Raw genomic sequence first — 12,318 nt, 5'->3', positions numbered from 1 at the left:
GAAATGTGCTCCAGTGCAGAAAACCATGCATACTTGAAACCAACATTAGTATTCAAAACTTGCAAGGGCACATAGGCAGAGATCAGGCTGTGAATAAATCTTTTATCTATTATTTTGGTTCTCTCATTGCTCGAGGTTTTGTCTGTTTAAAGGAGTTAATTAACTGAGATGACTATTTGTAATTCTAATGAAAATAATGTCCTTTCAGTTTTTTTGGTCTTCTTTTGGAGTTCAATGTACAGGAGATGACCTAAATCAATCCAGTCCAGTTCTCCGGCCCCCTGCTCGGAGACCCTCCACAGCGACCAAAGGCTATTTTGTCTCTTCACTCTGTAGCTACAAGCTTGTACTTCAGAAAAAAGGCATATACATTTGCCATCATGAACTCATTTGGCCTGAACATGGCCCTCATCTTGATGGCATTCATCATGAATTTGCACAGCAATCATGTTGTTGTCTCCATCATTTATAGATGTTATGCTTTATTTTGACACAATGAAAATCTCAGGCAATTAGAAGTGGATCCAAAGAAGGGTTTCTCTATGAAAGAAACTCAGGCCAGTAAGACTGTGACAGCTACTGGCCTTTATGCAATACGCAGACCAGCAAAGCCACAGCTTGACAGACAAGCTTTGTCTATTACAATAACAAATGTTTCCCCTAAAAGTGTGTTTTGGAAGGTTTTGCAACTCACTGATGTAGTTTAATTATGATGTTCCAGTAATTTGTTTAATGTCCTACAGGAATCAAACAAATCTAGTTCTTCTTGAAAGTAAGACTGACAGTGCAAGCTATCACATAAAGGGTTGTTTGGGTTGGGTTTGTTGGTTGGGGTTTTTTTCATTTAGTCAAGAGCCAGTGCTGCTTGAAACTGAAACAGCATGTAAAAAGGAAAAAATACTATTCCTTTTCACTCAACAGAAGGAGAAATCACACTAATATTTCTTCAAGTGATAAGAAGTTAAAAGTGTTGAATGCTTTTGGCTGGCAGAGCTCCAAGATTTCCATATTGTTACAGGATTTGCATAAAACTTTGTTTAAGATCAAGTTCTCATGTTGGTATGATCCCACTGCAGTGAACACCTAGATTTGGGAGCCATATCCATGGAAACAGTTGGGGTCTGGTAGCGTTAGTTTTAGGGTTTAGAATTAAAGTTTTGCAGGAAGTGGCTCCGTTCTCTTATCTCTGTTTATTACACAGGAATGACAGCACACACTTCAGCTCATGGCATAGAGCTTACTGTGTTCTGGGTACGTTCTGGCTATGTGCTAATGCACATATTGCATGTTACTGCATAATTAACAAGGTGTTCTCTGAAGTAGGTTGGGTTAGTCCACAGCTGAACATACAGACTACTAAATGCCCTTCTAGAAAGGGTGACCAAGGGAAATGCAGTATAACCACTGTGGCAACTGAACTGAAATACGGATAAATGATCTACAGGAACATGGCAAGGAAGGATACAAAGCCAAAGCTTGCTGAAAAATGAGTAAGTAGCTTGAAGACACCTAATTTTTTTATTATTTTTTTTACTGTGACACGTTTACAAATATGCACAGAGATAATAAGGTATATCCCAACATGTTAGAATACAAAGTTTCTATCAAGAAGCATACTGAATGGCTTCTTTACCCAGGAGAAAAATGTGCCAAGGAACTTCATTTTTTAAGTAGAAAGGAAATAAAAGCTGCTGCTGAGATAAATACTTCTATTCTCAGACTGCAAATTTACTGTCATTGTTTCACAGCAAACTCCTGGACAGACTTTTTTTCTGAACTATAAATTTGTCAGTGCAGAACTTCCTTTGTTCCCTGTCACTTCTGTGTTTTAGGTGGTGAGGCAGTCGGATGGGGTTTTTTGCCTCACATGGTCAATGGCTGTAGGAGAACATGCAAAGCCAGTTCGTTTCCCTCAACACCTTTCTCCATATATCCACTCCAAGTTAGAACAGAGATGGCAGGTATTTAAAGACACAATATTTATCCTGTTTCAAGCAAGGGGGATCCTTTATATGTGTCATTTGCTGACTGATACGCTTCCTTTGCTCCATAATGCCTGGGTGACAGCATAGTTTCAAGAGATGCTTAAAAAAAACACCTGCAGGTGATTTGCAGTATAGATCGAACCCTTGGTAACGGACACTACCTCAGCACTGAAGGTCACTTTCAAGGCACCGTGCCGTAGTGGATTGCCAGTACAGCGTATTGGCAATCAGGAACGAGAGACACCATAAGGAGTGCCACATTCCTCCTGCCATCACCACCAATGATTTGTTCATGGATCTCTCAGTCACTGACTCATCCACAGAAGAGGATGACAGCTGAACTTTCAGTGACCTAATAATTATTCTAGCGCTTATTAAAAAATACTGTAATACTAGTGTTCTTTATCTCCGTTGATGCTTTTACTCGATTTTACATGCATAGGAGAAGAGCACACTCAGGTGAGCGACCGTATTTCAGTGCACGTGGCAGCTCTTAGTCAGCTCACATCCCAGATGCAGCTTTCTAGAGGCATCAGGATGCTCTTAGCCATGAATGCTGGCATTATACAGAATATGTATGGACTGCAAACAAGGAAAGTTTTCACATTTCCATGTTTGCTTTAGTCTGCTAGTTTAGGCATTTGAATTATAGGCTCAGGGGCTATCCTGAGCACTCAGGTTCACTACAGAGACCTCACAAGCTCCTAGTGAAAGCGTCTAGTGAAATGAAGTTACAAATCATGAGTACACTCTCCTCCATTTCAAGAAAAGTATGGAATGGAAAAGTCTGGAAAATCTGGGCAGATTTTCATTTTTACACTCTGAGAAGCTATTGCCTGCCTTGCTTCACAGGGCTTGTAGATCTGAAAAGGAAAGTGATAGTCAACAGGCAGCTGTCACCCACTCTTCAGTGAGACCAGCCATTGCCAGCACTGGCTGTGCAGCACAGGCAGGTGCAGGGTTCACACACACACAGCTGAGCGATGCTGCTGCAGGAGAAAGAGCCCCGCTCTTTCAGCCCATCTGGTTCAGAAACCTGTTGGTTAGAGCAGCTAGCACACCTTCCCCATTCGCCTCAGCTTTTGCGGTGACGGCAAGAAACCCGGAAAAGCTGTTTTCACCACCTCAGAGCTCACTGAATTTGCTTCCTCCCACCAGCTCAGCACAATTAGTAGCAGAAGTCAACCATGCACTTACCAGTGGTGGCTAAAATACAAGCAACAGGAAACCACGTATGAATGGGGAATACCAAAATCATCCGAGCACCACATCTAGGGGCGACAGGTTTCACCCTATCCTTTTCCAGACTCCTAGTTTTATACCATCAAGTTTTGGGGGGTGTGGGGGTGTGTGTGTGTTTTCTTACTCCCCGAATGACACGCTTCACTGCTTTGGGGAAGGACGATTACAGGAAGCTGATGTAGCAATTCTCAGGCTGCAGTCTATCTTGGACAAACAGATGTACCAAAGGGTTTCTGATGGTTTCACTCTCTCATGTTGATCACATGTTTGCAACTGGGTTTTCACTGTTTTCTACATTCTGCTCTGCGCTTGTTTTTTGTGTGCTTTTCTGAGGTAGAGGAGAAAGCCAAGTATCAGTTCTATTATTGTTGATCCATTCTTTGTTTTGTCTAACTTTGCTTCTTCTCCATAGCTGACTGTCATCTTAGATTTGTCAAGCAGATGCACATCTCCAGCATCCTGCTATGTGACCATCTTCTACTTCATCCTAAAATAGTTATTAATGTCAAGCTGTAATTTTGAATATGAGCCCCTCCCTCACCAACCAATCACATAAGGAAAAGAGTAATAGCAGAAAATAAATTCACAAACTAAAACGAGGCTCTATCCTTTGGCAGAGGTTACGCTCTATATCCCATTGAGTATTTAAGGACTATTGAAACAGGTGGTGGCCAGAAGCCCCCTGATTTTACTACTTGTACAGAAGTGGCTTGCATTTGTCATGTAAAGTCATGATGGCATAAATTTCCATCATTCAAATTAATCCTATATGGGAAGCTTTACCATTATAGTTACTAGGCTTTTGCCTGGAGTAAAAGGTTATGTTTCAATGCTGCATTCACATTCTCTTCATGCCAGTGCTTCAGTACTACAACCACCACCATGACACCACTAGCAAACATCCAGTAACATCTAAGTAGCAAAAGGTAGATGGTTAAGGCCTAATCTTATTACACATTCAGTGTTGTAACCTTTGTAAGGACAGCAAGGCTTTCATCAAAATGAAGCTCCCACCACCAATCCTACAGTTCGCATTAAGCACCGAGTGCATGCTGCTATGGACAACTGCTAGGGCAGTGTACATACAATTAAGTCTTTTGAAAAGACATTCAAATTCCTACAGGGTAAAAGAAATAATAATAATCCCTGGATCAGCAGACCATGATCATATGTGGCCCTACTTACCAGGCTAAAGTCTAAACTATGCAACATGTGACTAAAAAGCATGTGGCTTTCCCAACACTACAGAACTGATGAGGTACTTGGCAGTCTATACCCAAAAAGTCAGATCAAGTGCATATATATATACAGTGTACTTAATTCCTATTCTGCAGGACACAATACCAAACACATCAAATGAGATCAGCCTCTGATTTATATCCTAAGACAGAAGGTTTTTATTAATAAAACTGTTTCCTCAGAGTTAAATTCCATTAACCATACTTAAGAGGGAATTACTACACATCTTGCTCCCAGGCAAAACCTGACCATTCCACATGTGTTACAAATCAGTATCTCTTTACATTTATTGGTGTGCTGAAGAAAGTCAAAGGCTTTTTTTTCAGATTCTGGCAAGTCAGGAATCTTTCATGTTTGAGGAATCATGTTGCTATCAATCAGTTTCTATTCTAAACTTAGAATTTTCATATCAAATAACCAACAGCTACATTTTTATACTAACCGAGTTTCTCCATCTTGAAGTAAGCAGCTTAGCTGGCATCACGCTTTTAAAAAAAAGCGGTGAGATACAAGATGCTGTAAGGAAAACTTTAAAGTCCTCTCCATTCTGCACGAGGTGTTTCCCCTCCCTCCTTCCCCCTGTGATTTTTTTAATCTTGAAAGCATTTCCTACTAATGCATGAAACCTCTATTATGCTGCATATGGTTTCTATTTTCAAGTCTCTAATGTGTTCAGGAATTTCTTTGATTTCTCTAGTTGTTACCTCATTCTTGTCATTCCTGATAGAAACAGAAGCAGCAACCCAAGCCCCTTGTAAGTTCTCTTTCTTCAGTCATGAAGCTGTCTGAATGCATCTGTACAGTACTTCAGAATGGTCTGCCTTTACGATCCTTGTAGGAATGAAGGTCAGCCTTGAATATTGGTTGATAACTCTTCGCTGTATTTGAATAGCATCCAGTTTTCTTACTTGAAGAACTCAGATTTTAACCATTAAATTTACAGTGCACCCAAGGACACTACATTTACACCTACAGACCTAAATCAAGACCTGGGATTTGCGCACAGATGTGTAAGTACAAATGTAGCATCTTCTTGCAGATGGACAAAAAAAAAAGAAAAGAAAAGAAAAAAATATTCTGAAATTCTTGACTTCAAAATGAGTGCAAAATCAGCTTCCAACAGCAAGTTTCCAAATAATTAGTAGCTCAATGGTAGCTGAATGCCTAAAAATGTAGCTGCACGACACTCTACCAAGATCTCACAGGAAGGCCTGTTTCTGCCCTGCAATCAGCTTCTGTCCCTCAGTGTATCCCATCGGGGCATAGGTGGATGCCTGCACCAGGGGCTGCTTTAGCATTATTGTGAAGAAAGCTTTCACGTACACAGGAGGGTCTGCTGAAGGAATTCATGTTCACTGCATGAGGCAAAGCTGCCAGTGGAATGCACCACAAACACAAGAAGCTTCACTTGGAAAATACAAATTTAATCTGGAGACTTAACATTGAAAGATCAAAACACACAAATACTTAAGAACTATAGATAGCTCTAGAGATGGCTCTGAAATTATGGAGTGTACAGACTTTATAATCTCAGGGAAATTGTATGTTCCAACGGTACGCCACTTGCTGAAATAAATGAATCTTTTATCACCAGGTTGCTTCAGTGGGCGTTGCATTTCAAATGCAAAGAAACGTGGGAAAAAAAAAAAGGGGGGGAAAAAGCAAAAAAAAAAAAGCACCTGATCATTGCCTCATGCAATAACTACAACAGTAATTTTACCAGTTTTATCTTTTAATGTTGATTTTATTTTAACATGATATGATATGCTCAGAGGTTCGTATCAACAGAAAAAGCTGCTGCATGATTGCTTTTTGGCAGCTACATAAAATTTCCCTGAATTACACAATCAGCTATTTCATACATGAAGCATACAAGAAGAGACAGAGCCACCATGAATTTCCGAAGGCTCTGGTTTATTCCATCCACAGGCCAGAGTTGGTGCTCTCCAGTGAAACTATAACAGCCAGACAAAAGGAAAATATTTACTGCCCACAGTCCAGTAGATAGAAGATCACAAAGCAAAGCTTCTCCCTCATATGAAGTTCAGTGAGACAAGTACAGGCAGCATGCAAAAACCTTTGGCCATGTCCTTGCTTCTTCCTTTTTTCCCCTGCCCGTAAAGCTTGGAGGGTCTGCACAAAACGCTGAGAAACAGCCTGAATACAAAAAGGATTGTGTGGGTCAAGGTATCTCCACTGGAGACAGCAGCAGATGCCGCATCATCCCCTGGTGTGGCACTCCCACCCCACGCTCTCACTGCTCCCGTGCATAACGGGGAGAACAGCTACACTGGAGAAAAACCCGTGGCATTTGAAGCCTGGCCACTGGTCTAGGTGGTGCCTGGCAAGCATCTAGCAAGCAGAGAGGGGACACCGAGACAGATTTTAGGGCTCTGATGGCAGCGCTTCTTCAGAAGGCTTCTTAATTGAAAACACTGGAACTACCAAGTAAATCCCCATGTGAGGGGCCCTGGGGTGCGTGTCTTCCAGCCAAATGCTCATCACCCCAGAGGGAAAGCAATAAAACCCACTGCCATCTTCTGTTTAGGAGCCCGCTTGCAGTATTCTTTTGTCATCTTTAACGCCAGCTTAACAAATACACCAGTTGTCTCTGATCCGAAGCTAACAGTCATTAGCTTACAAAATTATCCATTTCTAACAGGCTTAAGCATGCTTGCCCTAAAGAGAAACATATATCCTAATTTTGGACAAGAGCATCTGCTGGGAAGGAAAAGGGGCGGAGGAGGAGCAAGCACCGGTGCCAGCATCGAGATGCAACAAATCGAACAAAAGAGATTTCAAGATGTCGCACTAACACACACACACACACAAAATAAATCTTCCCCTTGAAGGATTGCTTCCCCTCGGCAGAGGGGGATGCTCCAGGGCCGCCCGGGCCCGCAGAGTGCGGGTGCCCCCCCGCAGGCGCAGCCCGGCAGCACGCACAGTCCCGCACCCTGGCGGCTTCCCGGGGGACCCAGTGCGGCACGCACGGGGCACCCCCCGCGCCCCCTCTGACCGAAAGGACCCCCAAGCGGACCCGCCCGTACCGGCGCTGCTGTAAAGGGGACCCCCCGCTCCCCCTTTTCTGCACCGCCACCCACCGAAGGCGGTTTTGCGGAGGGGGAAGGGGGGAGCGGAGCATGGGGCGGGGGCGCTCCGGGGGCATCCCGCAGCCCCTCGCCCCCGCAGCCCGCAATCTGCCGCGGGCGGGGGGCCGGGCAGCACCGCCTCCCCTTCCCCTCCGGAGAAGCCAGATTTTGTCTCGGCGAGATGTGGGGGGGGGCGCGGCTCCGCTCCCCCACGGCGCACGGCAGCAGGTACCAGCGCTCAGCCAGGCTCAGCGCGGAGACCGAGGGGTGTCGGCGCGCAGCAGGGACACCCCCCCGTACCCCCCGGGGCCGGGCGCAGCCCCGGCAAAACCGAGGGGGGGGGGCACCAGCCCGGGGGGCGCAGCGCGGCGCCTTTGTTCCGCCACCGGCGCCGGCCCCGCCCCCGCCTCCGCGCATGCGCCGGGCAGAGACAAAGGCGCGGGCAGCGGCTGCGGGGCTTCACCCAGCCCGGGGCACCGCGGCGGGGGCGGGGGGGTGGGTGTCCTGCGTGTCCGCCCGCCCGCCCGTTTGTCTGTCTGTTCGTTCGTCCGTCCGTCCGTCCGTCCCCTCGCACATGCCGCCGCGCCCAGCTGAGCCGCGGGGAAAGCTCCTTGCGGGAGCCGCGTTTGGAAGACGCGCGTGTGCGTGGGGAGAGGCGATACGGCGAGGGGGGTCGGGGGGAGAAAGAGGCGGCAGGTTTGCTTGGGCGGAGGGGGGGATCGGAAAACGGGGGGCAAAAGGGAGGGGTCTGTGGGAAACGGGGGGCGGCATTCGATGAATATTCATGAACAGCCGCATCGGGGCGCCGAGAGCGGGGCAGCGCCGGCGGTCCCCGCCTTTCTCGACGGCCGGTCCGTAGCCCCTGCCCCGGCGGGACGCGGCAGCCCGAGCCCCCCGCGCCGCCCCGCACGGGCGCAGGGACTGAAATCGCCGTCGCGCCCACGCGCACGCGTGACCGCGGCGGCAGCGCCGCTCCCCGCTGCCCCACCGAGAACAATCGCATTGTCGCCAGCCACAATGGGCACGCGCCGCCCCGCGCCCCGCCGCCACCGCGGGCTGCGCTCCCCCGCGCCGCCCGCCGCCCCCCGCAGCGCGGCACCGGGGCGCCCGCCCCGCCGAGCCATCGCGCAAGCCGCCTGCCCCCCCGGCGCCCCCTGCACCACCACCGGACCGGACCCCCGCCCAGCGCCCTGCCATCTTCCCAGCGTCGCGCGTTCTCTTCTCCGAGAGCTTCGTGGAGGGGTTTGGGGATATTTTTTTTTTTTTCACATGAGACTCCCTTTGGAAACAGATTGAAGGCGCCGAAAAGAAATTGGGCATAAACCCCTATTACTCCCACCACACCCACCACTACACCACCCCACCACCCCCTTCCCCAGGAAGGCTTTATCGGGCATTTAAATTTCAGGGAGTAGCCATCGGTCCGTCCTGTGCCTGGAGCCCGCTCCTGGGCGCGCTGCCCTCGAGGAACCGAGCTCCCCGCAGCGATCCTCCCAGCCGTGCCGGGGCAGGCGGCTCCCCGCCCGCTCTGCCTTCCCCACCCTGCCCGATTCAAACGCCCATCTCCTTTCCCCGCACCCGAGACACCACGGGGAGGGGGAGAATGATAAAAATTACAAAGCTCTCGGGGTCTGCTGTGTAAATGGCATAAGTGAGATACACCGCTTCTTACCTTTTTATGTGCTTCCTCTCTCCCTCTCTGTGTGTTTGTGTGCTGGGATGTCACAACGAGAGTCCCAGGTAGCCCAGAGCCCGCTCGGCTTGGTCCGAGTGCTGTGGCTCTCCCCTGCTCGCTCGCCGGGACTGGAGTGACTAGTGCCTGCTGGAGCAATGCCGCCGCTACCGCGACTGCTGCCTCTGCATTTCTCACTCTCTCCCCCTCCCTCTTTCCCTCCCTCCCCCCATCTCTGTGACAGTCTGTGGGCAGTTCAAAAGCCACACGCACTTATTTATTTATTTTCCGGGCTTTCAGGCAGGGGATGCGCTGCGCGGCGTCCGCGCTTAGGGGGCGCACGGACCCAAGGTTTTAAATATTAGCCTTGCACGCTGCGGGAGGACTCGCTCGGAGGTCCGCAAACGCACCTTGCAACCTTACCCCCCACCACCACCCACCCCCCAAAAAAAGATATCTCAGGGAGGACCCCGGCGAGGAGAGGACGGGGAGCGGGAAGGGAGAAGCCAGCCGCCCTGCCCCGAGGAGAGCGGGACGGCACGGAGCCGCACGCCGAGGTGCGGGCGCTCCGCAGCCTCCGGGCTGTGTCCCGCGGGGCGGCGGCGGGTCCGGCCCCGGAGGAGCTGGGGAGTGGCGCGGCGGCGGGAGCGGGCACGCCGGGATGCCGCCGACGCGTGCGGCCCTTTCGAGGAACGCGGGAGCCGCTTCCCCGCCGGAGCGGGGCGGCACGGGCGCAAGAGATTGAAAAATCCCAGGCGTTTATGCTTTTGGCACGCTTAAGGAGAGGGTCTGCCCGTTAAAAACAAAAGGCAAAAAAATAGAGGAAGGCAACCCATTTCTCAGGAGAACGGATCTCTCCCGGGCGCTCCTGCAGCTGAAGAGCTGGCCTGAACATCGCTGGGGCTGCAGGTCTGGTATCCCTCCAGTGCTCCCCCCGTTCACAAGCGTCCCTGGGGCCGCCACAGCTAAGGGCACTGCCCGCACCTTCCCACCTCCCTCTTCTTCCAACCCTGCCGCCAGCGAAGCCCGGCTGCGGCGGGGCCGGGCGCGCCCCACTCGTCGCTCCGCGCTGCGGAGCCCGGCAGCGGCGGCGGCTGATGCGCGGAGCTGGGGCGCCCTCTGCTCCCCGAGCGGTGGCCGGGCAGGGGCTGCTGGGCGGCCGGGCGCGGGTGCCCGAGCCGGGTGACCTACCAGGTGGCCCCGCGGCCGGTGGAGGCCGGTGAAACGGGCTCGCTGGGAGAGAACCGCGGTGGCGGCATCACCTCGGGGGCGCGCCGGCTCGGGGGCGCGGCGGGGAGCCGTGAGGCTACGCCACGGCTGCAAAAGCCGGCAGCACCATCTTTCAGCAGGGACAATGAAGGCTATTTCCCATGCATTCGGGGGCAAGGACCGAGTGAGAGACGCGTGGCTGGCCCGTGATGAAGGATAATTCCAGTCTGCATTTTCGATGGAGACGGAGCGAAAAGGGCGCAGGGCACGTGGAGAGAGAGCGGGCGCGGCGGCGGCGAGGGGGTCTCGCTGCAGGGACGTGGTGCGCGGAACGATGTGCGACGCGAGGAGTCCCGCTTCCCATGCATTCCCACGTTGGAAAACTTTCGGGCAATAAAATGCATTTGGGGTTTATGTGTTTCCCGCACCGCACCGTGCAGCCTGTGGCCGCGGTGGGCAGTCGGCCCGAGCCGCCGGGGGACGCGCGGGGCTCAGGGACGGGCGGGCAGCGCGGCGGGAGCCATCGATGTTCCCCCACGGTCACACAAAAGTCCCGGGCTTGGAGGGAGGGAAGGAGGGAGCACGGGCACGGCGGGTTCCCCGGGCGACTGCAGGGACAATCCCCCATATTTTCGTGCAAACCTCCACGTGCCAGCCTTCGCTTCCGCCTTTTTCCTCTTGTGGGGTTTTTGTTTGTTTGCTTGCTTTGTTTTGGGGTTTGAGTGGGTTGGTTTTTTTTTTTTGGTTTTCCTTAATTCTGCTCCGTATCCCCATTTTTTTCACCTGTGGTTTAACCCTCGCTCTGCAGCTGCGGGGCGCAGTGCCACACCTGCCCAAATGCAGCATCCCAGCCCTTCTCCGGCACGGTGCGGGGCTGGCTGCGCCCTGCCGCAGCTGGGGGAGGGAGGGCAGGCGGTACCACCCCCCACCCACCCCCCCGCACCCGCGACATCGCCCCGTTGACGGTAACGGGCTGCTGGGGGGCGGCTGCAGCGCAGGGTGAGGCAAGCGGCGTTTACCGTTACATTGGGTAATCGAGGAAATAAAGAAAAGGGCGGGGCGGGGGAGCGCCCTGACACGTCTCGGCTCTCGGGGGGGGGCTCCCCGCGGTGCCTCCCGCCCCCGCGCTGCCTCCGCGGCGCTCCGCGGGGAGAGGCAGCCCGGGCGCCCCGGGGCCGTGGCGGTTTGGCAGCCTCCGCGCAGCCTGGGCGAGCCGGGGTCCGCCCGCCCGTGTTCCCGGGAGCATCCCCGTAGAGGGAGCGGTAGCGCCGGCGCCTGCCCGTCGGTAGCCTGCTGCAAGGTCAAGGGGGGAAATCCCTCTCCCCAGTTTTCTTTCTGAGCCACGCGTTATTTGTGAGGTAGGGCTGGGGGGAAGTGACGGGCAAAGGTGGCCCCAAAATCCAGCCGGGAAGGCAAGCAGAGACAGGCAGAGCACAGCAGCACACCCACAGGGTAGCTCGGTGAGGGGCTGGGGACCTGGGCCAGGCTGAGATCCTGGGCCATGGGTAGGGCTTGGGGAAGCCCCAGGTTAGGCTGAGCAGGGACAGTCAAGGCTGACATTGCCCGCAGGGCCATGACATTTAGGCAGTCAGGATTGTCCTGTAAAATTGCCCACCCACTATAGATCCAATGTGAAATAATATAATGGCGGGAGTAAAAAGACCAGGGTTTGAGCCTGTATTTGAAGGTCGACTTAGGCAGTGAATGTTCACCTGCATGGAGTCAAGCCCTTGTGAGGGGAAAAACAAGTTACAGGGTTCCCAACTATATCAAAAGAATAATATTCCTGAGTGTGTACTGAGTCATTTGCTTGGGAAAGCCTGTACAACTGAAAGTGGCACAGAAATAGTCATTGCTGCTACCAGTTTGAGAGCAGTTT

The 12,318-nt window shown here is 51.9% G+C and overlaps 1 protein-coding gene across 2 annotated transcripts in view; it reads right to left on the bottom strand.

Moving 5' to 3' along the window:
- Positions 1-9,430, bottom strand: part of BASP1 (brain abundant membrane attached signal protein 1) — a 51,940-nt gene extending 42,510 nt beyond the window's left edge. Inside the window, exon 1 of one of the 2 annotated variants that reach the window (XM_040587421.1) lies at positions 9,231-9,430. The gene's annotated coding sequence lies outside the window, so the exon portion shown is untranslated. Of the gene's footprint in view, positions 1-3,182; positions 3,279-9,230 lie in introns of those variants that run through there. The other variant, XM_040587419.1, reaches the window with a different exon arrangement.
- Between the last annotated feature and the right edge of the window lie 2,888 nt (positions 9,431-12,318).

Source organism: Falco naumanni, chromosome 3, assembly GCF_017639655.2.
Source record: "Falco naumanni isolate bFalNau1 chromosome 3, bFalNau1.pat, whole genome shotgun sequence".
Lineage (NCBI taxonomy): Eukaryota > Metazoa > Chordata > Aves > Falconiformes > Falconidae > Falco > Falco naumanni.
The sequence above is the reverse complement of the archived record's forward strand: the minus strand, read 5'-3'. Positions and strand labels throughout refer to the sequence as shown.